A 25,483-nucleotide genomic window follows, 5' to 3' on the forward strand; every position below is an offset into this window, starting at 1 on the left:
ACTTGGTCTTGCTGTTGCCCAGGCTAATGTGAAGTGGCACAATCACAGATGACTACACCCTCAACCTTCTGGACTTGCTCTATGCTCCTGCCTCCTGAGGATCTGGGATTACAGGTGCACACCTCTACCCAGCTAATTTTTTAAAAATTGTTTTTGTAGAGATGAAGTCTCACTATGTTGCCCAGTCTGGTTTCAAACTTCCTGCCTCAAGTGATCCTCCCACCTCAGCCTTCCAAAGTGCTGGGATTACATGCATGACCTTATTTGGAGACTGGGTCATTACAGAGGTCATCAAGTTAAAATGGGTTATTAACGTGGGGCCCTGATCCCATATAACTGGTGTCCTTACTAAAAGGGAAATTTGTTGCCAGTAAAAGAAAAAGAAAGAATAAAGTATTTTTTTCTTGAGACAGGGTCTTGTTCTGTTACCCAGGCTGGAGTGTAATGATGTGATCACAGCTCACTGCAGCCTCAATCTCCTGGGTTCAAGTGATCCTTTCACCTCAGCCTCCTGGGTAGCTGTGACTACAGGTGTGTTCCACCATGCCCAGCTAATTTTCTGTATTTTATGTAGACATAGTATCTCACTATGTTCCACAGGCTGGTCTTGAACTTCTGGGCTCAAGCAATCCTGCCTCAGCCTCCCAAAGTGCTGGGATTTATAGGCATGAGTCACTGTGTCTGCCCAAAGGGAAATTTGCACACAGAGACAGACATGCTTAGAAGGACAATGGCTATTATAAGTCAAAGGCTGCCTGAGCCAGGAGAGAGGCTGGGATAGATTCTTCCCCAGAGCCTTTAGAGGGAGCCTGTTCTGCAGACACCTGACTTTACACTTCTGGCCTCCCAACTGCGAGACAACAATTTTTTATTTTATTTATTTATTTATTGAGACAGGGTCTCACTCTGTCCTTCAGGCTGGAGTGCAGTGGTGTGATCTCAGCTCACTGTAGCCTCATCCTCCCTGGCTCAAACAGTCGTCCCACCTCAGCTTCCTGAGTAGCTTGAGAGCACAGGCACATCAGCCATGCCTGACTTTTTTTTTTCTTTCTGAGGTGGATTCTTGCTCTGTCTCCCAGTCTGGAATGCAGTGTTATGATGCCAGCTCACTGCAACCTCCAGTTTGTGGGTTTGAGCAGTTCTGCCTCAGCCTCCTGAGTAGCTAGGATTACAGATGTGCACCACCACACCCAGCTAATTTTTATAGTTTTAGTAGAGATGGGCTTTCACCATGTTGGCCACGCTGGTCTCAAAGTCCTGACCTCATGATCTGCCTCCCGCAGCCTCCCAAAGTGCTAGGATTACCGGTGTGAGCTGGAACTCCCAGCCTTATATTTTTTTAGTCGAGACGGGGTTTCATTCTTTTGGCCTGGTTGGTCTTGAACTCCTGACCTCAAGTGATCCTCTCACTCACACTCCCAAAGTACAGGGATTACAGACATGAGCCATGGCATCTGGCCTGAGAACAAATTTTCTTGTTCTAAGCCACTTAGTTTGTGGCACTTTGTTACAGCATCCCCAACAAAGTTATACCCAAGGAATAATCCATTTCATTCTTAAAGGACACCGAAGCTCATGCCCTCGGTCATTCATGAATGTGTAATTGGGTTTTGGCCAGGAGCAGAGGCTCATGCCTGTAATTCCAGCACTTTGGAAGGCTGAGATGGGAGGATCACTTGAAGCCCAGAGTTTGAGGCCAGGCTAGCCAACATGGTGAGACCCCATTTCCACACACACAGAAATATTAGTTGGGCATGGTAGCATGCACTTGTAATTTCAGCTACTCAGGAGGCTGAGGTGGGAGGGTTGCTTGGGTCTGGGAGTAAGAGGCTTCAGTGAGCTATGATTGTATCACTGCACTGTAGCCTGGACAACACAGGAAGTCTTATCTATCTTTAAAAAAAAAAAAGGGCAGGGGTTTTTGTGTTTTTGTTTTTGTTGTTGTTGTTAGTATTGTTTTTTGAGCGTCTCACACTCTGCCCAGGCTGGAGTGCAGTGGTTCAATCTCAGCTCACTGCAATCTCCACCTTCTGTGTTCAAGTGATTCTCCCACCTCAGCCTCCCAAATAGCTGGGATTACAGGCATGTACCACCACAGCTGGCTCATTTTTATATTTTTAGTAGAGATGGGGTTTCACTATGTTGGCCAGGCTGGTCTAAAACTCCTGACCTCAGGAGATTCACCCGCCTTGTCCTCCCAAAGTGGTGGCATTACAGGTGTTGGTCACTGTACCTGGTAAATTTCATGTTTTGGCTGGGTTGGGTCTGGCAGGTATATGGTTAATAAACCAGGTCTAAATAATTTTAGGCTACTGGTGGTTTGGGCGCATACTGACAACAATGTTGTGGATGGTGATATTGGCTTTGAACATGGAAGAAAACAAGATCTGGTCTTCTTTTTTCACCCAGATGGTGTCAACGAGCTGACCTAGGCGATAACAGGACAGGTACATGAGACCCCATGTACATCCTAGGAAAGGGGATGCCAGCTGCTGGGACCCCAGCCCCCCTGACACCACCCAGCCCACCCGGCCTATAGCTCTTCCATGTTCCTTACAGCTTTTGAGAGGTTCGCTATTCAAAGGAGGACGAATCATGGAAAGTACAGGGCTCTAGGGCACAATTTTGTTAAACATGACAAGGAATATGCTTTGGTTCAAGAAAACTTATGGCCAGGCACGGTGGCTCATGCCTATAATCCCAGCACTTTAGGAGGCTGAGGTGGGAGGATCACCAGAGGTCAAGAGTTCGAGGCCATCATGGTGATGGCCTCAAACGTTTCACCTTTCAACATGGTGAAATTCCATCTCTACTAAAAATATAAAAATTAGCTAGGCGTGGTTGCACATGCCTGTAGTCCCAGCTATTTAAGAGGCTGAGGCCTGAGAATCCCAGGAGGTGGAGGTTGCAGTGAGCCGAGACCACACCATTGTACTCCAGCCTGGGTGACAGAGTGAGACTCTGTCTAAAAAATAAAAATAAAATGAGAAAACCCATCCTTTTGTTAGGCATGGGGGTGCATGCCTGTAATTCCAGCACTTTGGGAGGCTGAGATGGGTAGATCACTTGAGGTCAGGAGTTCAAGATCAGCCTGGCTAACATGGCAAAACTTTGTCTCTACTAAAAACACAAAAATGAACCAGGCATTGTTGCATGTGCCTGTAATCCCAGCTACTTGGGAGACGGAGTGAGGAGAATTTCTTGAACCCAGAAGGTGGAGGTTGCAGTGAGCTTAGATCACGCCACTGCACTTCAGACTGGGGGACAGAGCCAGACTCCATCTTAAAAGAAAAAAAAAAAAGACAACTTGACCCCCACTAGTTTTCTCTATAAGCAGGCTGAGAGGGATGACCGTGGAGTTTTTTGTCAGCTTGAACACAATGGAATGTCTTCTAATATAGGTGACTACTATAAGCAATAAAACAGGTCGTGTTTGGCGGCTCTCATCGGTAATCCCAGCAGTTTGGGAGGCTGAGACTGGAGGATCACTTGAGCCCAGATGTTTGAGACCAGCCCGGGCAATAGGGTGAAAGCTCATCTCTACAAAAAATAGTTAGTCTTGCATGGTGGTGCACCTGTGTTCCCAGCTACTAGGAGGCTGAAGCAGGAGAACTGCTTGAGCTTGAAAGGTGGAGGCTGCAGTGAGCCAGAATTTCACCTGGATGCAGTGAACCTGGACGACAGAGTGAGACCTTGTCTTAAAAAAAAAAAAAATCCATTGTAAAGATAAAACAGGCTAAGTACAGTGGCTCACAGCTTTAATATCCAGACTTGGGAGGCTAAGGAAGGAGGACTGCTTGAAGCCAGGAGTTTGAGACCAGCGTGTGTAACATAGGGGGACCCAGTTTCTACAAAAAACACAAAGAAATTAGCCAGGCATAGTGGGACATTCTTGTAGCCAGCTACTCGGGAGGCTGAGGAGGGAGGATTGTTTGAATCCAGGGAAGATGGAGACTGCAGTGAGCCATGATGTCACCTCTGGACTCCAGCCTGTGTGCATTAGTACAGTCAGAACTCAGCGCAGCCTGCACCTCCACAGAGTGAGACCCCGTCTCAAAAAAAAAAAAAAAAGAAAAAGAAAAAAAAGAAAGAAAAAAGGCTGGGGGCTCATGCCTGTAATCCCAGCACTTTGGGAGGCTGAGAGGTGGGCGGATCACGAGGTCAAGAGTTCGAGACCATCCTCACCAACATGGTGAAACTCCATCGCTACTAAAATTCCAAAAAAATTAGGTAGGCATGGTGGCACCTGCCTGTAGTCCCAGCTACTCGGGAGGCTGAGGCAGGAGAATTGCTTGAACCCAGGAGGTGAAGATTGCAGTGAGCCGAGATTGTGCCAGTGCACTATAGCCTGGGATTAGGTGCATGCCACCAGGCCTGGCTAATTTTTGTATTTTAGTAGAGATGGGGTTTCGTCATGTTAGCCAGGCTGGTCTCCAACTCCTGACCTCAGGTGATCAGCCCACCTCGGCCTCCCAAAGTGCTGGGGTTGCAGGTGTGGGCCACCGTGCCCAGCCTGGTTTTTTTTAAGTATTTTAATATAAAACCAATAAAAATTCTTGTGCAGCTCATGGGATGTATAAAAACAGGTGGTGGGATCTCTGTGTCTCCCATGTAGATACTATATGCCATGGTTTCCAGAGCCCTGGTTAGATGTTTGTTTGTTTGAGACAGAATCTCTCTCTGTTGGCCAGGCTGATGGAGTGGCATGATCTCAGCTCACTGCAACCTCAGCCTCCCAGGATCAAGCAATTCTCGTGCCTCAGCCTCCCTGGTAGCTGGGATTACAGGCACTACCACACCCAGCTAATTGTATTTTTAGTAGAGATGGTGTTTCACTACATTGGCCAGGTACACTCAAGCTCCTGGCCTCAAGTGATGTGCCTATTTTGGCTTCCCAGAAAGCTGGGATTACAGGCATGAGTCCTGGCTAGGTACATTTAAGGTATAATGGCAGATGGAGGCTGAGGTGGGAGGATCACTTGAGGCCAGGAGATCAAGGCTAGCCTGGGCAACATACCAACCAGAGAGATCCTATCTCTACAAAAAATCTTTTTTTTTTTAGTTAACTGGGCATGTTGGTAGTGCATACCTATATTACTAACTACTTGGAAGGCTGAGGCAGGAGGATTGCTTGAGCCCAGTAGTTCAAGGTTACAGTGAGCTGTGATCACACCACTGAATTCCAGCTCAGAGACAGAGCAAAACCTTCTTTCTAAAAATTGTAAAAAAATGTTTTGTTTTTTTTTTGAGACAGAGTCTTGCTACATCACCCAGGCTGGAGTGCAGTGATACAATCTCAGTTCACTGCAATCTCTGCCTCCTAAGTTCAAACAGTTCTCCAGCCTCAGCTGGGATTACAGGCATGCGCCATTGGGTCTGGCTCATTTTTGTATTTTTAGTAGACACTGGGTTTTACCATGTTGGCCAGGCTAGTCTCCAACTCCTGACCTCAAATGATCCATCCATTTCGGCCTCCGCAAGTGCTGATATTACAGGTGTGAGCCACTGTGCCTGGCCTTGTGAAAAATGTTAGTGGCATTTTGATTATAATTGAATACTTGGAAAAAAATCAAACTCGCATGCATATGATTGTTTTTGTCAGGACTAGGGTCCAGGACCTCTTCTAATGCCTTCACCTTGTATTCCAGGGCCTTGCAAACAATAGGTGCTTAGCAAGTGCAATAGAAGGCACTTCAGACAGTGCTTGATGTGCAGTGCATACATGTCATCATTAGGAAGAAAGACGGAGAGAGGAAGAATATGGGAAAATTCAGGGCAATTGATCAGGTCGATCCCATCATTGCTAAAAATCAGAGGAGACCAGGCCGTGCATGGTGGCTCATGCCTGTAATTTCAGCACTTTAGGAGGCTGAGGCAGGTGGATCACTTGAGGTCAGGAGTTCGAGACCAGCCTGGCCAACATGGCAAAACCTCATCTCTACTGAAAATACAAAAATTAGCCAGGTGTGGTGTGGCAGGGGCCTGTAATCCCAGCTACTAAGGAGGCTGAGGTAGGAGAATCGCTCGAACCTGGGAGGCGTAAATTGCACTTAGACGAGATTACACCACCGCACTCCAGCCTGAGGGACAGAGGAAGACTCCACAGCATAAAAAAGAAAAAAATTTTTCAGAGAAGACCAAGATATCCACAGATAATGCACCATGTCACATTCCTTGTGCACTTTTCCTGCCTTTTGGTAGACAGCTCCTAACATCACCATGAGATCCTGGTGAAGGAGGGGTGGATATTGGGGTTGCTACAGTTTAATGAACCATTTTTCCTCCAGAGAGAGATGCTCATCTTCTGTCAGAGTCCTTTAAGTGTTTCAACAACCCCTGCTGTGGACTTGTTTACCCTCAGGGCACTTCTCCATGGAGCCACCAGTTGGCGCCATTGCTGCATAAATGAAACAAACTGACCCAAGATTAGAAAATAGTGTTCTATTTTCTTTGAGCTGGATGGGGTGGGTCAAACCTGTAATCCCAGCACTTAGGGAGGCTGAGGTGGGTAGATCACTTGAGGCCAGGAGTTCGAGACCAGCCTGGCAACAAACCCTGCCTGTACTAAAAATACAAAAATTAGCCAGACATAGTGATGCACGCCTGTAATCCCAGCTACTTGGGAGGCTGAGACAGGAGAATTGGTTAGCCAGCAGAGGTTGCAATGAGCCAAGATCGTGACACTGCACTCCAGCCTGGGTAACAGAGCAAGACTCCATCTCAAAAAAAAAAGTATTCCTAAGGACTGAAATGGGAAACTGAGGCATGCAGACTGGAGTTGGGGTGGGGCTTGGCAAGAGAATGGGTTCAAGTAAGCTGTGAAGGACTCTCAGAAAGTCACAGCAACTTAAATATCATTTATTCTACTTCCCACTTTTACATTTTCCAGATATAGAAACCAAAGCTGAGAGGGGGAAGATAACTATCCCAAAAGCACCACATTGGTGGGGAGCAGGGTTATCAGAGAAAACATAGGACATCCAGTGAAGTGAGAGTTTCGGACTCTCAGTGTATGTCCCAAATAATGCACGAGACTTAGACTAAAACCTTATTCACTCTTTGTCTTCAACTGTAACTGGGCATCTATATGATGATTTGCTAAGTCTGACAACCCTCATGAGGGTAAAATGAAGATTAGGAAAATAATTAAATGTAATAAGCAAGCATGCAAAATGAGGACAACTCTGTTCTTATTTTGCAGACAAGGGAATTGCATGTTAGGGAGGTGACTTGCCCCAAGGCCACACTCACAAGTGTCAGAGTCAGGATTTGAACCCGGTCCTGATTCCAGTGGTCTCAACTTCACTCTTGTGGCCAGGAACACCCCCCAGTCCTACTCATGTGTGTGCATGTTCTGTCTTGAATATAACTGTCTCCCCATCATGTAAATGGGCCATTCCCCTCCCTGACATTGAAGGACCCCATCTTCAGCAGGCACCTCCTGACCCAGCAAACCACCATGGGCCCAGATCCCTGGGAACTGGTAGCTGCCCTTATCACATTCCCAACTCCCCATCTTAGGGCCCAAGTCTGACCCCCTTCAGGATCTGCAGGTGTGTTACAGGAATGGGGACGTGATCCAGACCCCAAAGGAGGGTTCTTGTTTTTTAGGAAAGCAAGTTTTTTAGGAAAGAATAGATTTGCTGTCCATACTATCCTTACTTTCCTTAAAACTTGCTTTTTTAGGAAAGAATAAACTTGCTCTGTGGTTCACACCTGTAATCCCAGCACTTTGGGAGGCTAAGGCAGGCAAACTTGCTTTTTTAGGAAAGAACAGATTTGCTGTCCATATTATCTATTAAGTAAAGATAGAATGGCTACTCCATAGAGCAGCCCAGAGGGCACTTGTGCCCATCTTTAGGGTTATTTCTTCATGACATGCTGAATGAGGGATAGGTGATTCATGATTCCCCTTTTTTAGATCATATAGGGCACTTTCTGATGTTGCTATGGCATTTGTAAACTGTCATGGCGCTGGTGGCAATGTAGCAGTGAGGATGACCAGAGGTCACTCTCCTGGCCATCTTGGTTTTGGTGGGTTTTAAACTGGCTTCTTTACTGCAGCCTGTTTTATTGGCAAGGTCTCTGTGATCTGTTTCCTGTGCTGACCTCCTATTTCATCCTGTGACTTACAATGCCTTCACTGCCTGGGAATGCAGCCCAGTAGGTCTCAGCCTCCTTTTACCAACTCCTATTCAAGATGGAGTTGCTGTGGTTCACACGCCTCTGGCAGCTGGGCTCCTGGGGATCTCCTGATATTCTGTTCCCTCTGTCCCCAGCTCCTGGACCCCTCCATCCTCACTTCCATTGCTGTTTTCCTGAGCCTTCTCCCTCTGAATTTCATCATCACCAAGAAGAGGAATTATCAACAGGTTCGGCTTTGGGGAAAGGGATAGACCAGGCAGGAAGTAGGGAGGAAGACACAAGCCCTGGTGTGGGTGATGGGGAGGGAAGAGCTGAGTGGGAGCCAGTGGGTCTGGCTCTGTTCTTGTCTCTGTGCGTTGCCCATTGTGCATACCTGCGCCACTCCTTCCCCATCGCAATGGATGGTGGCTCCTTCCTCCAGTGTTCAGGCCCTAGGCCCTGGGTCAGATCAATGTATTTTTCTCTTTAATCCCATCAGTCAGCAGATTTGCTTGGCGTCACCTTGAAAATGCATCCAGCAGCAAGGCCCTGGCTCACTCCCTACTTCTGCCCCCAGCCTCTTTCCATTCCCAGCCACAGGAGACCTGTGTAAGCAGAATCCATTGCACCTTCCTTTGCTCAGACCCACAGTGGCCCCATTTTCCTCGGTCTGAGCCATAGGCTCCACAGTGGCCCACCAGGCCCGTCCTGACCTGCCTCAATTCCTCCAGCCTCAACTTCCACCCATCTCCCTCCCTTCCCCACTGACCCCTTTTCCCCATCCTCACATCTGTCTGATGTTCACACATCTCTCCAAGCATCTGCTTTAGCTGTTCCTTCTGCCTGGACCACCCTCACTCTAGAAGACCGTTGTCACCTCCAGCACCCCCTGCAGTCAGGGCAGCCTCCCTCACCAATGTCTAGCAAGGATATGGCCTGCCCATTTCTCTCCTCTCAGCAGCTCTCTTCCTTGGCTTGTCCTGGGTTCATTTTTGCTTTTCCTCAGCACTTCGCTCTTCCTAAAGTTGTCCCAATGTCCATCTGTCACTTGGACTGTTTCTCCAGCCTCCTGCATGGAAGCGCCTGGCAGGGGCTGATGGCCTTACTCTCCTTAGACTGGAAGCTCCACAGCAGCACGGGCCACTCACTGTGGCAGACTCAGTATCTAGTTAGTGCTCAGCATCCAGAAGGTGCTGGATAAGTGTTTGAGAACTTAAGAAAGGAGGGAAGGGAGAAGGGAAGGAGAGAGCAAGGGAAGAAGGAAGGGAGGGGAGAAAGGAGGGAGGGAAGGAAAGATAGGAAAGGGGAGGACAGATGGAGTGAAGGATAGAGTTGAAAGAGGAAGAGAAGGAATGAGGGAGGGAATGAAGAAAGGGAGGAGAGAGAGAAGAAAGAAAGGGCAGGAGAGTGGAAGAAAGGAGTAGAGAAGAAAGAAAGGCGGGAGAGAGGGAGGGAGGGAAGGCAGATGGAGGGAGGGAACTTATTTCCTCTCTAGGCCCAGCTGTCCCAATGTCCATCTGTCACTTGGACTGTTTCTCCAGCCTCCTGCATGGCCTCCTCCGGGCACAGTGGCTCATGCCTGTAATCCCAGCACTTTGGGAGGTGGAGGCAGGTGGATCACCTGAGGTCAGTTCAAAACCAGCCTGGCCAACATGGCAAAATGCTATCTCTATTAAAAAGTATAAAGATTAGCTGAGCATGGTGGCAGGCGCCTATAATCCCAGCTACTCCAGAATCTCAGGTAGGAGAATCACTTGAACACGGGAGGCAGAGGTTACAGTGAGCCGAGATTGTGCCACTGCACTCCAGCCTGGTAACAGAGCAAGACTCCATCTCAAAAAAATAGCAAAAAACCTCCAGGTACCTGCTTTCTGATGATGTCCCCCTCCCCCGGTGAAGCACGGGAGACCCCAAACTCCTGCCTGACACTAAAGTGCCAAGTGACCCTGCCCACACTCTCTTCTGACCATACTGAGTGTCCTCTGAGTCATGCTGTTCCCTGTGCCTGGGTTTTTGCTGCCCCCTGTCTCAAAGCCTCCCCTTTCAATTCTTAGCTCCATCCCCCAATCCTCTGCCTGCCCAGTACCCACTTCCTGGTCATTTAACGTGTAGCTCAGGCTGTAATCCCAGCCCTTTAGGAGGCTGAGGGCAGAGGATCACTTGAGCCCAAGAGCTTGAGGCCAGCCCGGGCTACATATTGAGACCCTTCCCAACTCCACCAAAAATGTAAAAGGAAGAAAAAAAGATGTAGCTCAGGCATTACCCACCTCCAGGTAGCCTTCCTGATGGTGCCATACCCAGGTGGGCTCAGGGGCACCCTCTGTTCTCCAGACATCAGAAGCTGCCTCCCCAGGGCAATTGTCCCAGGTCAGCTCCTGTAGGAGCCCAGGCACAGGATAACGGTGGATGGATCAGGACTGAGGGTCAGAGATGTGGAGAGGTAGACAGCTTTGGGACGCAGTTGGTGAGATCAGTGGAATTTGCTGCAGGGTGGCTGTTAGGGTGCAGGGGAGAATTCTGGACCAGCCCTGTCTTCATCTCTCTCTTCCCTCCAATCCCAGGAGAGCAAATGAGGCAGAAGGACTCGTGGGCCCGGCTCACCAGCTCCATCCTCAGGAACTCGAGGACCATCAAGTTCCATGGCTGGGAGGGAGCCTTTCTGGACAGAGTCCTGGGCATCCGGGGCCAGGGGCTGAGTGCCTTGTGGACCTCCAGCCTCCTCTTCGTTGTGTTGCTGGTGTCCTTCCAAGCGTCTACATTTCTGTGATGTCACTCTAGTCTCTGTTCCGAGCTGGACTGGGGAAGGAATGTGGGGGTCAGGGGGTGAGGTAGGTGGAGCCTCCCAGATTCTACCACCCTGTCCATCAAAACCCACACATTCTGGATTCTGTTCTCTCGGAGTTCCTGTATTCTGCGTGAATGAATTAATCACATCATTCTGGTGAAGGTGGCAGTGGCTGATGAGGTCTGCTATTCTGAGAGTTCCAGGCTTCTACCGATGTGAGGAGGAGGGTTCAGGTGCAGGCAGGCTGCAGAGGTAGAATCTGGGGTCTGAGAGTCTTCCCTGCCGCTGGCCAGCAGATGTTCACAGCCACCATCATTGACGTGATGATCCTTGTCCTACCATTCTGTAATTTATTTCCGATGGCTGTCAGAACAATCTTCCTAAAGCACAGCTTTTGGAAGAATTTTAAAATGTTGATACATAGGCCTGGCACAGTGACTCATGCCTGCCATCCCAGCTTTTTGGGAGGCTGAGGTGGCTTGAACCCGGGTGGCAGCGATTGCAGTGAGCCGAGATTGTGCCACTTCACTCCAGCCTGGGCGACAGAGCAAGACTTCGTCTCAAAAACAAAACAAAAGGACCACAAATGGCACCAACACTCGGAGCCCTCCCATGCTGCTCTCTCCCCAGGAGTCCCCAGGCTCAGCCCTCATTTCTATCACCTTCACAGAGAGGCCTTTTCTGACCACCTTCTCCAGCATGACAGCACCTCTGCTCGTGCTAGTGCACTCTACACCTGCACCTGATTTCTCTTTAGTTATTTATTTTTTGAAGACAGTGTCTTGCTCTATTCCCCAGGCTGGAGTGTAGTGGTGCAATGTCGGCTCACTGCAACCTCCACCTCCTGAGTTCAAGCAATCCTCCCACCTCAGCTTCCTCAGTAGCTAGGATTTCAGGGAGGTGCCACCACGCCTGGCTCATTTTTTTTTTTTTTGGTACTTTTAGTAGAGATGGCATTTCACCATGTTGGCCAGGCTGGTCTTGAACTCCTAACCTCAAGGGATCCATCCACCTCAGCCTCCTAAAGTGCTGGGATTACAGGTGTGAGCCACCACACCTGGTTGCACCTGCTTTAGTATTTATTCTTCATAGCGCTTTCCACCTGATGTGCTGTCTGTGTTAATGGTTTGTTTATGGATCACCTGTCTCTTTCCCCCTCATTAGAATGATGGATCCATTAAGAGAGCAGCAACTTTGTTTTACTCATTGCTGTTTCCCCAGAGCCTGGAACCCCACTGGATATATGATAACCAGGCAGTAGTTATTAGTGGAATGAATGAATGTAAGAAGGAACGAATGGCCAGGTGCTGTGGCTCATGCCTGTAATCCCAGCACTTTGGGAGGCTGGAGTGGGTGGATTGCTTGAGATCAGGAGTTTGAGACCTACCTGGACAACATGGTGAAACCCCATCCCTACTAAAAATACAAAAGTTAGCTGGGAATGGTGGCGCATACCTGTAATCTCAGCTACTTGGGAGGCTGAGGCAGGAGAATTTGCCTGCACCCAGGAGGTGGAGGTTGCAGTGAGTCAAGATCGTGCCACTGCACTCTAGCCTGGCAGAAAGAGACTGTCTCAGAAATAAAAAGAAATAATTAAAAGAGAATGAATGAAATACAAGAAGGCCTAGATAGAAGGAATAAGTTACAATAATCAATAGTGCACAAGGGAAATTACAGTGAATGAGAATTTATTTGAATATTTCAAGATAGCTAGAAGAGAAGGATTTTCATGTTCCCAAAACAAAAGATAAATATTTGAGGTGATGACTGTCTCAGTTACCCTGATTTGATCATTACCTATTGTCTACAGCTGGGGTCCCCTGGCCACGGATCAGTAGCAGTCTGTAGTCTGTCTTTGTTTTTGAGACATAGTCTCACTCTGTGCAGTGGTGCGATCTTGGGTCAATGTAACCTCCACCTCCAAGGTTCAAGCAATTCTCCTGCCTCAGCATGCTGAGTAGCTGGGATTACAGGCATGCACCACCACACCTGGCTAAATTTTGTATTTTTAGTAGAGACAGGGTTTCACCATGTTGGCCAGGCTGGTCCCGAACTCCTTACTTCAGGTGATTTGCCCTCCTCATTCTCTCAAAGTGCTGAGATTACAAGTGTGAGCCATTGTGCCCCGCCTTTTTTTTTTTTTTTTTTTTTCTTTTTGACATGGAGTTTCACTCTTGTTGCCCAGGCTGAAATGCAATGGTATGATCTTGGCTCACTGCAACCTCCGTCTCTCGGATTCAAGTGACTTGCCTGCCTCAGACTCCCAAGTAGCTGGGATTACAGGTATGAGCCACCACGCCAGGCTAATTTTTGTATTTCTAGTAGAGATAGAGTGTCTCTGTGTTGGTCAGGTTGGTCTCGAACTCCCAACCTCAGGTGATCCACCCGCCTCAGTCTCCCAAAGTGCTGGGATTACAGGTGTGAGCCTCCACACCCAGCTCACTTGTTAGGAACTGGGCAGGCAGCACAGCAGGTGAGCAGCTGGCAGGCAAGGGAGGCTTCATCTATGTTCACAGCCACTCCTTATTACTGGCATCACCGCCTGAGCTCCACCTCCTGTCAGATCGGTGGCAGTGTTAAGAGTCTCATAGAAGCACAAACCCTAGTGTAAACAGCACATGCGGGGGAGCTGGGCTGCGTGCTCCTTATGAGAATCGAATGCCTGTTGATCTGTCACTGTCTCCTGTCACCCCCAGAAAGGACCATCTAGTTTCAGGAAAACAAGCTGAGGGATACACTGATTCTACATTATGGTGAGTTCTGTAAGTATTTCATTACATATTTCAATGTAATAATAATAGAAATAGGCCGGGCGCAGTGGCTCATGCCTGCCATCCCAGCACTTCGGGAGGCTGAGGCAGGCGGATCTCCTGAGGTTGGGAGTTCAAGACTAGCATGGCCAACATGGTGAAACCCTGTCTCTACTAAAAGTATAAAACTAGCCAGGCATGGTGGCAGGAACCTGTAATCCCAGCTACTTGGGAGGCCGAAGCAGGAGAATTGCTTGAACCCAGGAGCAGAGGTTGCAGTGAGCCAAGATTGCAGCATTTTGGGAGGCTGAAGTGGGCAGATGTCCTGAAATCAGCAGTTTGAGACCAGCCTGGTCCAGTGGTGAAACTTCGTATCTAATAAAAATACAAAAATTGGCTGGGTGTGGTGCGTATAATCCAAGCTACTTGGAAGGCTGAGGCAAAAGAGTTGCTTGAACCCAAGAGGAGGAGGCGGCAGTCATGTCCCTGCATTCCAGCCTGGGTGATAGAGCATGATTCTGTCTCAAAAAAAAAAAAAAAAAAGCAAACCAGTTACAATGCCTTATACCTATAATCCCAGAACTTTGAGAGGCCAAGATGGGACGATCACTTGAGGCTAGGATTTCCAGGTAAACTTGTTCAACATAGCAAGACCCCATCTCTACAAAACATTTTTTAAAAATTAGCCAGGCACAGTGGCATGTGCCTGAAGTCTCAGCTACTCAGGAGGCTAAGGCAAGAGGATTGTGGAGCCCAGGAGGTGGAGGCTGCAGTGAGCCATGCTTGTGCCACTGTACTCCAGTCTGAGTGACAGAGTGAGACCCTGTCTCTCAAAAAAAGAATTCAGAGTAGAGAAAGGTATGAATTATAAGTTCAAGCATGCCACGTCCTAAATTTCCTGCAGAAGTGTTGATGCACGCCCGAAGAAATCTACATTCATTTCCCAATGCTGCTTTAACAAAGTACCCTAAACTTTATGGCTTTAACCACAGACATTTATTCTTACAGTTCTGGAGGCCAGGAGTCTGAAATCAAGGGGTTTTTGGTTTTTTGTTTGTTTTTCCTGTGAAGGTTGTGAGGGAGGATCTGTCCCAGGTCTCGCTCCTGGATTCTCATAGCCTTCAGAGTTCCTTGGCCTGTAGAGTGGTCTTCTGTCTTGACATTGTCTTCCCTTTGTAGGTGTCTTTGTCCACACATCCCCTTTTTATAAAGACACCAGGCACATGGAATTAGGATTCACCCTCATTACCTCAGCTTACCTTGATCACATGTGAAGAGACTATTTCCAAATAAGGTCGCCTCCACAGACCCTGCGGCGTAGGGCTTCAGCGTCTTTCAGGGAGACACAGGACAACGCATAATGCTATAGATTTGCAAATATTTTTAGTTTTAGTTTCTGGGTTTTCTTTTTTCTTTTTTGCATCAGATGGGTGATGTGATGATATCGTAACAAGTTTTGAGGAAGGCATGTATCATACAATAGCATGAAAACCCAATCGTCATGCTTAGACTTTGGTTTTTTAATTTTAATTTTTCTTGAGGCAGGATCTTGCTCTGTTACTCAGGCTGGAGGGCAGTGGTGCAACCATGGCTCACTGCAGCCTTGACCTTGTGGGCTTCAGTGATCTTCACCTCAGCCTCCCAAAGTGCTAGGATTATAGGAGTGAGCCATCACCCCCAGCTATTCCCTACTTTTTATTTGTACCTTGCTCTTTTTACTCAAAAATATACCTTTGCAGCTGGGCATGCTGGTTCACGCCTGTAATCCTAAGCACTTTGGGAGGCCGAGGCAGGTGGATCACTTGAGGGCAGGAGTTCAAGGCCAGCCTGGCCAACATGGTGTAATGCCTTCTCTACTAAAAATACAAAAATGAGCTGGGCATGGTGGTATGTGCCTGTAATCCCAGTGACTTGGGAAGCTGAGGCAGGAGAACTACTGGAACCCTGGAGGCGGAGGTTGCAGTGAGCCAAGTTCATACTACTGTACTCCAGACTGGGTGGCAGAGCGAGACTTTGAATCAAAAAAAAAAAACAAAACATACATATATACACACACACACACACACACACACACGTAATACAAATACACACACACACACACACCCCTTGGCAATCTTTTTCTATATCGGCATTCACTGGTACAATTTAAATTCTATTGTAGATTTTATTTAGATTAATAAAATCTAAATACTAGTCTATAAGTTCTACAACTAAAAAAAATAGGCAATGTAAAATTAATAGGCAAAAAAATGATTCAAAGTTCAAAAGCTATGAAAGTGTATAGAACTGAGTCTCCCATATAGCAGCCAGTGGCATATGTATTTGTTGAAATCTAAGTGAGGCCGGGTGTGGTGGCTCATGCCTATAATTTCAGCACTTTGGGAGGCCGAGTCAGGTGGCTTACCTGAGGTCAGGAGTCTGAGATCAGCCTGACCAACATAGTGAAATCTTGTCTCTTCTAAAAACACAAAAAGTAGCCAGATGTGGTGAGCTCCTGTAATCCCATCTACTTGGGAAGCTGAGGCAGGCTAACTTCTTGAACCTGGGAGACAGAGTGAGCCAAGATCATGCAACTTCACTCCAGCCTGGGCAACAGAGCGAGACTCCATCTCAAAAAAGAAAAAAAAATCTAAATGAATTAACATTAAAGATAATGAAAGATTTGGTTCTTTGGCTGCATGGGCCACATTTCAAATGCTCCACAGCTGCAGATGACCCTGAAACATGGTCCTCATTGCAAAAGGTTCTGTTAGTTGGTGCTGGTGCAGCATTAAAGCCTCTCTCCCATCCCTCCTGAAAGCCAATCACCATTAGGGTTTTTTTGGTGATTCCTTTCTGAGATGATGTATGCACACAATCAGCACATGGAGTTAATATATCCACTTAAAAAAAGCAACGTTTCCCATGTAGTGCGAATGACCATGTAATAGTCCATGAAATGGAATGTATTCAGCTAGTTTCATAATGAAGTGATCTTGAGTTTTTCCCAGGTTTCCTCTCTTAAAATTATTCTGTGGTGAACACCATTCTCTCTGCAGAGTAAATTCTTAACAGAATGAATTCCCTGGCCACAAGATTTATATGTTTTTCTCATTTCCTTTCCCTTTTCTTCCTTTTTTCTTTTCTTTCCCTTCTCTCCCTCCCTCTAGTTTCTCTTTTCCTCTTTCTACCTCTTTCCCTCCCTTTCCCACATCTTTTCCCCTTCTTCCCTGCTTTTTTCTCTCCCCTACTTTTCTCTTTCTTTTACAAGATCTTCTATGCAATGGCATGATCCTAGATCACTGCAGCCTCAAATCCCTGGACCCAAGAGATCCTCTTGCTTCAGCCTCCCAAGTAGCTGCGACTAAGGCCTGTGCCACCATGCCCTTCTATTTTTTTTCTTTTTTGTGGAGATGGGTCTTAAGGCTCATTTTCATCTTAGTAGGTGCTTTTCAAGAGTTCTTAACCAAGGGTACCTGGATGGAACTTAGTGAGTCACTTGAAGTCCTTGTCATTGTGTTGAAGTTTTGTATCTGTCTCCTCCGTCCTGGGGGGAAGATTTAAAACTTCTATCTCCTTTTCAAGCAGACTGGAGACTTCAAAAAGTATACAAATGTTTGGAGGCTGAGGTGGGAGGATCACATGAAGTCAGGAATTTGGGACCAGGCTGGCCAAGAAGGTGAAACCCTGTCTTTACTAAAAATACAAAACTTATCTTGGCGTGGTGGTGCATTCTTGTAGGCCCAGTTTCTGAGGAGGCTGAGGCAGGCGAATTGCTTGAATCTGGAAGGTGGAGGTTGCAGTGAGTTGAGATTGCACCACTGCACTCCAGCGAGGGTACAAATAGCAGCTTTTGAGTTGATCCCGTCAGGCATGACCACTGGGCACATTCAGCAGTGGATCACCCGATTCTGCCTCAGTTTCCAGTGTCTTCTCAGAGAGGCCTGGAGTGTCTGAAGCTGAGGCTGGATGTCTTGCTGCATAAATACTCTCTCCACTTCCACCTGTGCCATCAGCTTGGGTGGGGAGAAGACCCATGTCAGGGGAGAGCTGTCTTCCTCCTAAAGCCCCATCTGTCTGATGGCTGAGACTTCTGCCTCATTTCCAGAACTCCCAGAGGCCCTTGAATGTCTCATTATTTGCTAAATGTGCAAGCACAGATTGCCTGTGCCTCCCCTCAGACCTTCCTGCTACTCCCTATAGAGCTGTCTGAATCCTGGAAATGTTTATTTGCCTTTGGAGGAATTCTAGTTCCATCCGTCCCAGACTCATCACAATTACAGTAACAGCCAGCGCTCTGTAACTTTCTGGAGCCTGTTCCAGCAGACAGAAGGTCCCTTCTTCAAGTCCTCTTTGTAACCCCATACAACATGAGGAAACTGAGGCAGATGAGCTCATGAATATAAAGTGCCAGAGCTTGGGTTCAACTTGTCTCAGTTTTTTTTTTAAGTATTAAAATGGTCATTTTATTTATTTTTATTTATTTTAATGGATTGGAGGTTTCAGTGGGACGGGAGAATCACAAGGAATCAGCTGTTCAGAGGAATGTATTGAGTAGAGGTGAGGAACTAGGATGTTGAAAAGTAAAAGGAGAGAAGGAGAGGAAGAAAGAGGAAGAACAAGAGGGAGAGAGAACAGGAATATTGCTTCATTCTAAAAATGAGTATTAATAATGGCCGATCAGTATTTTGTGTATTTAAAATGGAGAACTCTATAAATATTTATTGAGTTTACTTGTTCCGGATCTGAGTTGAAGTCCTGGATATCCTTATTAATTTTCTGTCTCGTTGAGTCTAAATCTCGTTATGGGTCTTATGTATCTGGGTATTAAGATCTCTTATTATTGCATGGATTCTTTTACCACTGTATCCTTGTTGCTTTGAAATCTATTTTATCAAATGTGAGAATTGCAACTCCTGCTTTTTGTTTATTTATTTATTTTTGCTCTCCATTTGGTTGGTAAATTTTTCTTCAACCCTTTGTTTTGAGTCTTTGTGTATCTTTGGATATACCGTTAGGTTTTGGCTGTATCTTTTGATAGGGGGATTTAGTCGATTTAAATTTAGGATTGCTGCCATTTGATGTTAACTGGCTGTTTTATCCATTTGTTGAAGTAAATTCTTCTTTATGTTGATGCTCTTTACTTTTTGGTATATTTTTAGAAAGGCTCATACTGGTTGTTCCTTTCTATGTATAATGCTTCTTTCAGAAGTTCTTGTAAAGCAGGCCTGGTGGTAATAAAATCTCTGAGTACTTGCTTGTTCATAAAAGATTTTATTTTTCCTTCAGTTGTGAAGCTTAGTTTGGCAGGATATGAGATTCTAGGCTGAAAGTTCTGTTCTTTAAGTATGTCGAATATTGGCCCCCACTCTCTTCTGGCTTGTAGGGTTTTTACTGAGAGATATGCTGTAAGTCTAATACACTTCCCTTTATGGGTAACCTGGCCTTTCTCTCTGACTGCCCTTAGTATTTTCTCCTTCATTTCGATCCTGGTGAATCTACCGATTATGTGCCTTGGGGTTGCTCTTCTTGAGGAATATCTTTGTGGTGTTCTCTGTATTACCTGGGGTTGAATAGTGTCCTGCTTTGCTAGATTGGGAAAATTTTCCTGGATAATATCCTGAAAAGTATTTTCCAGCTTGGATTCATTCTCTCCATCACATTCAGGTACACCAATCAAACGTAGATTGGGTCTTTTCACATAGTCCCATATTTCTTGGAGACTTTGCTCATTCCTTGAGAGAGATCCAAGATGGCTGATTACTAACAGCTCAGGATTGTAGCCCAGTGAAAGCTCAGAGAAAGAGAGGACGCCACACTTTCTGACGAATTTTCATCACTCACAGACCAGCAGATTTCTAGTGGAGGAGCCCCAAGAGTCACCAGTGTGACTCTTGTGGCCGGCGCAGCAGTTTTGCTGGCGCCTTGGCGCGGCAGCTCTTCATGCAGAGTAAACGGGACTGGTTCCCTTACTGACCAGTGTTTGGAGCTCCGGGAAGGCAGAGCCGCTTGTTGCGGACTCAAGAAGGAAGCCAGACAAGAGATTCCCGGGCAGAAGAGCACCATCAGTCTTATCACTGCTATTTTGGCTGGCGCAGTGGGTTGCTTGAATCCCAGCACTGGGAATCAATAAATTGGACGTCGACTCAGAAACCTAATTAGAAAGGCGGTAATTGTAAAGATGACAGATGGATAAATTTATAATAAAGGGAAAAAACCAGCCTAAGAAGGCCGAGCATACTTAAAATTAGAACTCCTCTCCCTCTACAGGGGATTGCAGTTCCTCATCAGCAACAGAACAAGCCCTGATGGAAAAGGACTGTGTTCCATTATCTGAAGTAGGCTTCAGAAGGTGGATGATAAGAAACTTCTGGGAATTAAAAGAACTTGTTCTAACCCAATGTAAAGAAACTAAGAACTTTGAAAAAAGGTTTGACGAAATGCTGAAAAGAATAGACAATATAGAGAGGAATATAAATGAACTAATGGAGTTGAAAAATACAACACGAGAACGTAGTGAAATATGTACAAGTTTAAATAGCAGAATGGATCAAGCAGAAGAAAGGATATCAGAGGTCGAAGATCAACTTAATGAAATAAAACGACAAGACAAGAATAGAGAAAAAAGGATGAAAAGGAAACTTGTCTCAAAGTTTATGGATTTAAGGTTGGTGTGGGAAGTGTTCTGTTGGTCAGCCCCTCCCCCAATGTGTGGGGGTTGGGTCCTAGGTTGCATGTAGAGCCCCAGTTTACACCTGCTGACCTGAAGCATTTGTAACTAGTGTTCTCTTTAACTGCAAAGTGTTGTGGTTTAGAGAAATTCTGTGCTCGCTCTGTTCATGTGCTCCCTGAGGAAGCTCTGACACCACCGCGCAGCCTCTGATACACACTGGAGAAATCTGGCGCTAGATGTGCCTGTCAGCAGGAAAAGCTCTGAGCATCTACATCCACATGTAGACATATCTGTACACATACATTCATATACACACATCCATATATATACATGTCTTTACACCCGCACACACATCTGTATACACACACATACACATATCTACATATAGACACATCCATGTACACACACATCACTGTATACACACATCCATATCCACACATTCGTACACATATATCCGTATACATACACATCTACACACATCTATGTACAGATACATCCATATACAGATGCACACACATTCGTACACACACATCTGCACACATGTCGGTGGGGATCAGGGAAACACAGAAGTAGTGACGATCTGGTAATAGCGAATATTGTTTTGACATATTTTGGGTGAACTGACCAGCTAGTGGCTATCAGAGGGAGGTGTGGGATGTGTCTGTAGGTTGGTGGGGCCATCAAAGATGGTATTTGTAGTTGCTCATGGCTTTTCTAGAGGATCTCCCATGTGGGGCCTTGGATTGTAGTAAGCTTCTCCGTGGCCCACCTGTCAGTGTCTGCACCAGTGACCAACAAAGTTCTGGCTTCACTGGCCTTCTCAAGGACTTTGGATTGTACTGTAAGAAATGCTAGTGTGCCATCATTCAACATGTCTGGTCACCATGTAGAGATCAGTTACCAGTGGCGGGATGGGAGCTGGGAGAGCCCGGAGGATGTTGCAGTGAGACAGGCACGATAACCAGGGCTGGAGCTGGTGCACAGTGGAAGTGACAGATGGGGTTGATTCTAGTCACATTCCATAGCGACGGTCCACTGAGTTCCTGATGGATCCAACAAGGGGTTGTCAAGGAGAGGAGTCCTTTGTATTTATGTTTGAGTTTGTAACACAGGTTTCTAATTTTGAGAAATCTGGAGTTTAAAAAATTGAGGAAGGGCTGGGCACAGTCCCAGCTTGTGTGGTCATGGCTGGGCTTGCTGGCCAAGCCTGTCATTCCAGGTGACACCAAGGCCTTTTCAGGGCTAGAGTGACCTGCAACCACCCATGGTCAGCAAGGCCGACCAGTTCCAGGCACAGCTGGAGATGAAACTGGTGACAGAGGCAGCCCTGTCATCTTTATATGGAATCTCATGTGGCAGGTGGGCAGCAAGGTGGCCTCTCTGCATCACTGAGCCATCTGCTGAGTGACCAGGCATATGTGACAGGTAGAAGATGAGACCCCCTTGTGCCCCATCTTCTCTGTGGCCAGGCTAGAGTGTGGGCCAAATGCCTCCTAATGGTCCTCATCGACCCAGCCTTTCAATATTAACATCCCATCTAAGGACAGATACAGGCTCAATGTGAGCCCCCAGAATCTCCCCCAATCTCCAACTGCCCCTATGAACCTTAAAATAGCAGCTTTTGGGCTGTTTTTATTCTCACCTACGATAAGAAACACATGTAACATTTTGACCTAAAATACACTGGGCATTTAAAACAAACATACACAGGCTGAGCAGGTGCTGGCCCTGTGCCAGAGCTGGGGTGGTGGCACCTGGGTGTGTCACTTAACGGGTTCTGAAAGATTTCAAAGTAAGGACAGGAGCTGGGGCTGGGGACATTTGGAGCGGTGGCTGTTGACCACCTCATGTGGGTGTTTGGGAGTCATAACAGCTGGCCCAGTTTCACCTGTGTTTTCTGGATGGCCTTTAGTGTTGCAGAAGCAGAAGCTTCAGAAGGTGACATTTACCCAACAACCCATGATATGTGGTTCTTTTGTCATCTGTCCTATTTGATTTTGTTTAATTCTCCTTTTTTTTTTCCTATGAGACAGTCTCACACTGTTGCTGGGATGGATGTAATGGTGCAAACTTGACTCACTGCAGCCTCTGCCTCCTGGGTTCAAGTGATTCTCCTGCCTCAGCCTCCTGAGTAGGTGGGATTACAGGTGCTCACTACCACACCTGGTTAATTTGTGTGTGTTGTGTGTGTGTTTGTAGTAGAGACAGTGTTTTACTATGTTGGCCAGGCTGGTCTCAAACTCCTGACCTCAGGAAATCTGCCTGCCTTGGTCTTTCAAGGTGCTGGGATTACAGGCATGAGCCACTGCACCTGGCCTCATTCTACTTTATTTTTGGGCCAAGCACAGTGTTCCATGCCTATAATCCCAATGCTTTGGGAAGACAAGGCAGGAGGATTGCTTGAGACCAGGAGTTCAAGACCAGCCTGGGCAACATAGTGAGACCCCTGTTTAGACAAAAAAGTAAAATAAAAATGGAAATTAGCCAATGTGGTGACACGTGTCTGTAGTACACAGTCTGTAGCTATTTGGGAGGCTGAGGTGGGAGGATCAATTGAGCCTGGGAGGTAAAGGCTGCAGTGAGCCATAATCAGGCCTGTCTGTGGCCTGTTGTACAGGGCACAGGTGTTGGCTCTTCAAGGATCCCTCAACTCCAAGGACCCTGGGGTATTTCTGAGTCCCCTCTTTGCCTGGGGCTGGGGGTGTTGGTCCCTGGGGCTGACTCTTTCACCTGCCTACTCTCTGTCCCTGTAGCACTGCTGGAAAGGAAGGAGGAGGGTGGATGGTGGGTGGCCACCCTGGGTGCCGAGCTCTTCGTGCCAGGCCTGGCGGGGCTGCGTGCCCTTGGCCTGCTGCAGCAGCGGGGCTGGCTCTGGATCAACTCCCTGAGGAACTAGTACAGCCTCCTGGGTAAGGCACTGCATGTCTGGCTGCAGGGCGGGTAGAGGTGGCAGGGCCTGCCCTGTTTCCTGCAGTTGTGGCTCTGTGAGCTAAGATATGCTGTCATCACAGGATTTTCCACTAGTCATTTTGTGGTCTCTGAGTAGGACTTTGTACCTGCTCATTAAAAAAAAAGGTATGTCTGTTGAGGGTATATTCATTCATCTCTTAAAACCTTCGCATGGAGAGGTTTTAATGGAGTGACAGGTGAAGCAGAGCACAGGGCTGGGGGACATGGCTGAGGCCAGGCTGGGCTGGGCTCTTCTCCTCTTGGAGCCGTGGTGGAGGGCTGCCTGGTAGAGAAGGGCAGGGGTCTCTTGATTGATTGTCACAGCTCAGGCAAAGCAGCCAGCACATAAGTGCAGCACCAGCCAGAGGCTGCAGACCCAGAGCATCTCAGACAGTGCCTACAGGCTGGAGCTGGGCCACGAGATCCACTGCACACAGATCCTGGCCTTCAGCCTGAAGGCGGGTGCCCAGGCCAGGTGAGATGTCCAGAGGGAGCACCAGAGTCAGGCAAGTGGTGATCTGAGTACCCTGAGCTCATCCCCAAAGATATGAACTTGCTCCCAATAGCATAGCTGTATAGGAATGGACCCAGGGCTAGCACTTCAGGCTCAGTCTTATGTCTATTCATCCAGAGTTGCTTGAGCCCAGGAGGCAGAGGTTGCAATGAGCCAAGATGGTGCCACTGTACTCCAGCCTGGGCAACAGAGTAAGATCTTGTCTCTAAAATAAACAAATAATAAATTAAAAAAAAAAAAAGCCAGGCGCAGTGGCTCACACTTGGAATTCTTGTAATCCTAGCACTTTGGGAGGCTGAGGTGAGCGGATGATGAGATCAGGATTTCGAGACCAGCCTGGCCAACTCCAAGGACGCTGGGATATTCCTGAGTCCACTCTCAGGAATGGTGAAACATTGTCTCTTCTAAAAATACAAAAATTAGCCAGGCGTAGTGGTGGGTGCCTATAATCCCAGCTTCTTTAGAGGCTGAGGCAGGAGAATCTCTTGATCTGGAGGTGAGCTATGGGAAGCACTGGGACAAGAGCAGCAACAAGAGGCATCTCTGTGTCAGTCAGACCTTCAAGAATGACTCAGGGCCCACCCTGAGCAATAACTTAATGGAGATGAGCCCAGCCACTGCAGCAGAGCAGTACCCTGTGGGTCCAGCGTGGACAGTGGGAGCTAGGGAACCCCTCATGGCCCTCTGGCCCTGGCTGCAAGGATGCAGGCAGCTGAAACTCAGCCTTGGTGACCTTCCCTTTTGCATCTCGAGCCCCACATCTCCTAGTCCTGCCAGTAGGGGCAGACATTGTGAGCATTTAACGACCACACAGCCACAGAGAGCTCATCGTGGAACCAGAAAGAGAACCTGTGGCAGTGAGCTTCACAGAAACAAGGCTGTACACTCAAAGCAGGCAGAAGACTGACAAAACCGAGGCAGCAGGTTTGTAGGAATGAGACAGCAGACCATGAAGAAAAGAAGGTTGGGTCAGGCTAATGGCTTACACTTATAATCCCAGCACTTTGGGAGGCTGAGGCAGGCAGATCATGAGGTCAAGAGATCAAGAACATCCTGTTCTGTTCTGTCACATTTCCTTGCCTTTGTTTTGTAATCATTTTTTTGAGATAGAGTCTCGCTCTGTCACCCAGGCTGGAGTGTAGTGGTGTGATATCAGCTCATTGCAACCTCTGCCTCCTGAGTTCAAGCGATTCTCCTGCCTCAGCCTTCCGAGTTGCTGGGACTACAGGTGTGTGCACTACTGCACCTGGCTAATTTTTTGCGTTTTCAGTAGAGACAGGATTTTGTCACTCCAGGCTGGTCTCAAACTCCTGACCTTCGGTGATGCAACACTTTTGGCCTTCCAAAGTATTGGGATTACACGTATGGGCTACCACACCCAGCCTGCTTTGTAATCTTATAAACACACAAAAGCCCTTCTTTCTTGCAGGCCATGCAGAAGCCAGCCACAGGCTAGGTGTGGCCCACTTCTCATCATTTACTACCACTGAGTGATACATTAGTTGGCAAATGCTAGTGAAGGAACATTGGTGAGATGATGGGTGGAGGATCCTATGGTGTGGCCATGGCCAGCTTTGAGGGAAGGTATAGTTTGAGCAAGAGCCATGGGGCCAGCGTGGAAAGAGAGCTCCACGGGGGGAGCACAGAGGCCTTGGAGAGGGATGTGCCTGGCCTGTTTGTTTTTGAGATGGAGTCTCGTTCTCTGTCAC

At 47.3% G+C, this 25,483-nt stretch overlaps 1 long non-coding RNA gene and 2 pseudogenes across 3 annotated transcripts in view; 1 reads left to right on the forward strand and 2 right to left on the reverse strand.

The window, feature by feature from the left end:
• LOC128929136 (aldo-keto reductase family 1 member B1 pseudogene) overlaps positions 1 to 25,483 on the forward strand; it is an 82,612-nt pseudogene that overhangs the window by 41,243 nt on the left and 15,886 nt on the right. Inside the window, exon 2 of the transcript XR_013523224.1 lies at positions 1 to 25,483. This exon is cut by the window's right edge and continues 15,886 nt beyond it. The product of XR_013523224.1 is annotated as an aldo-keto reductase family 1 member B1 pseudogene (transcript).
• LOC108593784 (uncharacterized) overlaps positions 1 to 25,483 on the reverse strand; it is a 162,199-nt gene that overhangs the window by 7,238 nt on the left and 129,478 nt on the right. For both annotated transcript variants that reach the window (XR_013523226.1, XR_013523225.1), the window contains exon 10: positions 10,392 to 14,859. This is a non-coding gene — a long non-coding RNA (uncharacterized LOC108593784). The remainder of the gene's footprint in view (positions 1 to 10,391; positions 14,860 to 25,483) is intronic.
• Positions 15,080 to 15,177, reverse strand: LOC118146046 (small nucleolar RNA U13; annotated as a pseudogene).

Source organism: Callithrix jacchus, chromosome 10 (assembly GCF_049354715.1).
Source record: "Callithrix jacchus isolate 240 chromosome 10, calJac240_pri, whole genome shotgun sequence".
NCBI classification, from domain to species: Eukaryota; Metazoa; Chordata; class Mammalia; order Primates; family Cebidae; genus Callithrix; species Callithrix jacchus.